The sequence below is a fragment of the Miscanthus floridulus genome, chromosome 19 (genome assembly GCF_019320115.1).
Source record: "Miscanthus floridulus cultivar M001 chromosome 19, ASM1932011v1, whole genome shotgun sequence".
NCBI lineage: Eukaryota > Viridiplantae > Streptophyta > Magnoliopsida > Poales > Poaceae > Miscanthus > Miscanthus floridulus.
The window spans coordinates 56,686,470-56,691,737 of NC_089598.1; the positions used below are offsets into that span (position 1 = coordinate 56,686,470).

The 5,268-nt window shown below is 43.6% G+C and overlaps 1 non-coding gene across 1 annotated transcript; it reads left to right on the forward strand.

The window, feature by feature from the left end:
* The first annotated feature begins 4,710 nt into the window (after positions 1 to 4,710).
* Positions 4,711 to 4,818, forward strand: LOC136530238 (small nucleolar RNA R71). The gene has a single exon (XR_010777722.1). It is a non-coding gene; the product is annotated as a small nucleolar RNA R71 (small nucleolar RNA).
* Positions 4,819 to 5,268: the final 450 nt, after the last annotated feature.

Consider the following 5,268-nt stretch of genomic DNA (forward strand, 5'->3'; position numbering starts at 1 on the left):
TAATTCTATTGATTTTTCCTCTCAATTTTAACAACACTTCCACTCTTAAACCTTCTCACTTCTACTCTTAATCTCTCTCACTCTTGCTCAAATTTTAGCAACACTTCCACTCTAAAACTTCCTCTTCTTTCCTAATTCTAAAATCACTTCTACTAAGTGAATTTTCAAACTACGAAATTGGAGTTTGGAATTTTGAACTTGGGATGCTTGATTGTAGTTGTGGTTGTGGCCAAGAGCAAGTAGGACGGGCAGTATTTATTAGCAGGAGAGCAACAGGCCAGCCGGCCCCACATTGTGGCCAAATGGCCTCATCCTCCTCTAGACTCTTCCTTGCTTAGTGCTTAAGAAAAATATATGCTTCTTTCACTGGAGAGTGGAGTTGGATGTTGTAGAGTGGAGATGGAGGTGATGGAAGTGATGGATGGTGGTTGAGTGGGTCCCATATGTCTATATTTCTACCATATACACATGTATATATATGTAATGCAAAAATTATTTTATAATACTATAAAATATAAGAAGATGAATGGATGGTATTTTTAGTTTTTTACACCTCCACGGTAAATATTTATTATAGGTTTTTATGCTCTATAAAAATTATTTACATGGGGCTTGGATTTATATAATGCCATGATAAGAATTTTTATTTTATAATGTAGGTGTTGAAAAGTAAATATGCTAAGATAAAATGATTAATACAATGTGAAAAAGTAAATATGGATAACTACAGATTTTACCTCCTGGTGAGGGTTCAGAATTTTAAGTCCGCCGAACTGGACTTCTCCGGTTGCATTTATTCTTCGGGTGCATCAGTTGGTCATAGAGATGGAGACCTTGATGGTTGTTCTAGCTTCTCATAGCACTCTAAATTAGAGCATTGTTTCGGTCTTGGCATGAAGGCGAATCACTGCTCCTTGCCATTGATATGGAATTTAATTTCTCCTACTCCGACATCAATGTGTACATTAGTAGTACTCAGGAAGGGTCTCCCAAGTATGAGGGGTGTCTTCATGTCCTCTTGCATATCAAGTACTACAAAATCCACTGGAACAAAGAAGTTTCTTATTTTTACCAAAATATTCTCAGCGATTCTTGCAGGATAGTGGACCGATTGGTTGGCTAGTCATAGGCACATCGATATTGGCGTGAGTGTTGAATAGTTGAGCTTGTCGAAAACTCAGTTAGGGCTTCGACGAAGAGGATATTGAGGGCACTCCCACCGACGATGAGGACCTTCTTGAATAGCACGATGAGGATGGTGGGATCTAACACAAGTGGGAAATGCCCTGGGTATGGAATATCTGCCCACTGGTCGGCCCTACTGAATGTGATAGGATACTCTGACCAGTCTAGATATTTGGGATTGGTGCCCATGCCGTATTGGGTGATTGACATGACCTGCCAAGCGGTCAACTTCTGCTATGTTTGCTCTTGAAGGCAGCATACCCTCCAGAGATTATTGCGACGGTCTTGTTGGCATCTTGGGTAGTGGGTCGTGCATCCTTAGGACGCTCCTCCCCTTTGCCATCGTCTGACTTGCCATCCTTGCGCGTTCGCCATTTCTGCTCCTCATCACGGAAAGCTTTGGCCATGCCATGGCATTGCCACATGGTGTGCTTGTTGTTCTTGTGAATTAAGCATGGACCGTCAAGGAGTTCTTCATAGGTAGCATTGAAATTTCTCTTAGCATATGGCTGCTCTATGTTGTCGATGGAGTTTTCTAGTCGGCGGTGACATGGTTGTGGAGCCCTCGATCCCTCTGGCTAATCAACTTCTTTGGAATCTATGTATGAGTTTGCAACCTTGAGGAGTTCATCGATGGTCTAGGACCTCTTGTGGTAAATTTTGGAGCACAGCTCCTAACGGTGATGGAGTCCTCCGATGAAAGTGGAGATGGCCTCACTATCTAGCCAATTCACGGGTGGCCACATCCAATTCTAGATGTCATTGACCTGGGCATGAGCTGCTTTGAGCAGCGCTTGAATCTTGAGTATCTCCGGCGTTTGTGGGAGTCTAGCCAACTCGTGGGTGGCCACAGCCAGATTGGTGCTCGGCATCTGCTCCACTCATTGATTGTCCACCATGAGGAACCCTTGTTGGAGATTACGGGTGAGATGCGGTGGGCCACCTCTGGCGGCTTGGGCGGTGTTTTCTGCTTCTTCATTGCGACGTCATTGGCGATCAATGTTCCTGGCTTCGTGCTCACGGCGCTGGACACTGGTCTCTCCATTGACAGCAATGCTATCGTGGCTAACCATGAAAAACTCTCTCCCAAAGCCTAGAGGGAAAGGTGGACAACTGCTAGTAGAACCCTCAGAGTATGGCTCAGGGCTTTCCTCCAGGATTGTGTGGAGCATGTCATCCGAAAGATCTATTTGGATTTGCACCATGTTTACCATTAGCGTAGGCTGGTCGGCCTCAGGGAAGTTGATCTGTTAGAGGTCATTGATGTGGTTATGCTCGGCGTGGTCGGCGAAAAGATGGTGCACGGTGTCCTAATAGATTAGACCCGCACCCACTAGCCCAAAAGAATAGGGCTTCAATATGTTATCCGTCGGGGCGGGGAGTGGTCAGCATTGAACGACATGCCCTTCTAGAGTTGCCATGATCACTAGATCAGAATGTGGCCGCCTTGAATGATGTGGCTGAGTAGGTCGCCCGATTGCAGCGGCATGGTGATCTTGGAGTATGAGAAATTCGTCGCTTGCTCTAGATTGATCTAAGACCGAATCCACAAGGAGCTAACATTCCACTAAGCGGTCTATGACCTGATCGATGGATGTGATTAGATCATCATTGCTAATAGATCTCCTAGCCCAGCAGCGATGCATTGGGATCAGAGATGTCATTGTAGACGTTGGCACGATCGGATTAGGGTGATTCTGCACAGCCTCCACAATTTCCTCGACGTCATTGGTGCCGATGACCAAGGTCATAGATTCGAACATGAAGGTCTAGCCTGGCTCGGGAAGGATCATGAAGCTCGAGAAGTAGACCATCTGGCTCACCATGGAATCAACACGCACACCCCCTACCTAGCGCGCCACTGTCGATGAAATATGGTCGGCAGTCTACCTTGGGGTATGCCCATGGTAGTAGATGAATCGGTGGAGGTGCACGTAATAGGAGCCGGATGGTGACACAAGCATAGAGACAAGTGATTTAGATAGGTTTAGGCCGTCTGATCGATGTAATACCCTTCGTCCTGTGTCTTTGGTGGATTATATTGAATATGAGATGAATTCGATGGGGGTCCCTACCCACCTTATATAGTTTGGGGGTAGGGTTACAAGTTAGTTTAGGCCTAGATCTATTCGGATATATGGTAAGTATTTATAAGGAATACGATATCTATCATATTCGAAAAGATATTCCTTCATCGCCAAGATGCCTTCTGATTGCCTTGCGGTGCACGCCGACCAGAGCCGAACACCACAGGCCTTGATCTTATGGGCTATACCTCCCTTGGTGGTGCAGACCATGTCCATTGCCATGGGTACCTAGGGTTATACCCCCCAAAGACAATGACGCTTGCTCCAAGATCGCATAGCGCATTCTTGAAGTTTTGGCTTCCGATCAAACAATCAATAGTGGGACATCCTGGATCCTTCTTCTTGATAGGTGATGTGTTTAGGTTGGTCGCACTACAATCCTCTATTAACTTGATTACCTTAGTGGTGGGCAGTGGTCTCATGTTGTTTAGAATATCTATGAGGTACTTCGCATAGGTAGGTACCTGTATGGCATCTAGTAGAGGAATATTGATATATAACTTTTGAATTACCTTTACGAACTTACCAGACTGCTCATCCATTTTAGCCTTTCAATTTCTATGTGGAAATGGTAGGAAAGTGGTGTCATGAAAGTCTTGCATCATTTCCTATGCTTGTGGCTCAACTTCTTCAACTTCATCGTCCTTCTTCTCCTCTTGTACTATTGCTGATGTCTTAATTACCTGTCCTTGTTGGATATAGAGGATCACAAGTAGACTTTCCACCTCTTGTGGTTATAGCGTTGACCTTCTCAAGGTTAGTGGCAAAAGGCAGAGTAGTGGCCAACTAAGCTAATTGTGATTCTATCTTTTTATTATAGCTAAATTGGTCTTTGATGGCAAAAGAAAAACTGTCCATTTTAGTATTTATGTTTTCTATGACCTTATCATTAAAAGCAAGCTGTTTAGAAATATTCTCATTAATCCTGGCTTGTTCTAAGATCAAGTCTCTCAAGGATGGTTGCTTAGGTTTAGGAGAATAATTACCTAGGTACTTACCTTGGTAAGTTAACCGTTGTTATTATTGGCCACATCCTTGTCTCTGTTGTTTTGGAGCAGAATTGTTAACGATGATGTTTTCATCTTCTTGAGATTCAAGCAAATCAACCCCCAAATATTCTCCACATGTGTTTTGGGAATTAAAGGCATCTTGAATGGCCTGACGGTCTTTCTTGTAATTGGCTTGTTGTTTAAGCTAATTCAACAGTACGTCCATCTTAGTTGACAGTGCACACACCACTTCTGGAACTTCTTCGCTCTTATTGCATGCTTGAATATTGCATTGAGACCAGCCTTGATTAGAGGCTATCTTCTCCATGAGAGTTTCAACTTTTCCAAGGGTGAGTGACATAAATGATCCTCTAGCAGTAGCATCTAGTTGTTCATGAGCTTTCTGAGTTAATCCATGGTAGAAGCCTTGCATGAGCAACCAATCTTCCATCCCATGATGAGGACAATCTAAAATATATTCTTGAAAACATTCCCATGCTTCTGGAATGGTTTCTCCTTTCTACTGTTGGAAGTTGAAAATTTTTCCTCTTAAGGCATTGGTCTTGCCTATAGGGAAGAATTTTGCAAGAAAGACCTTCAAACATTTTGCCCACGTATTGATGTCTTCTTTGTTGGTGTAGAACCACTACTTCACCCTTCCCACTAGTGAGAATGGAAATAGGTGGAGTAGTATGGTGTCTTGAGCAATGGTGATTGTGCTGCTAATCTCCAAAAAATTCTAAAGATGAGCACTAGCATCTTCATGTGTCTTTTCACTGAACAGGGTAGCTTGTACGATGTTGATGAGGCTTGGCTTGAGCTCAAACTCAAGGTTGTTGGTTTTGAGTGTTGGTCTAGTGTGAATGTTCTCAGTGCATGGAGCAGAAAACTCACGCAGAGTCTTTTTAGCCATAGCTTTAGAAATTGGTGTTGAGCTTCCTCTTGACTGGTTTGATTGTGATTGATGGAATCTGTTAATGAATCAGAACCAATCCTGCAATACCCTG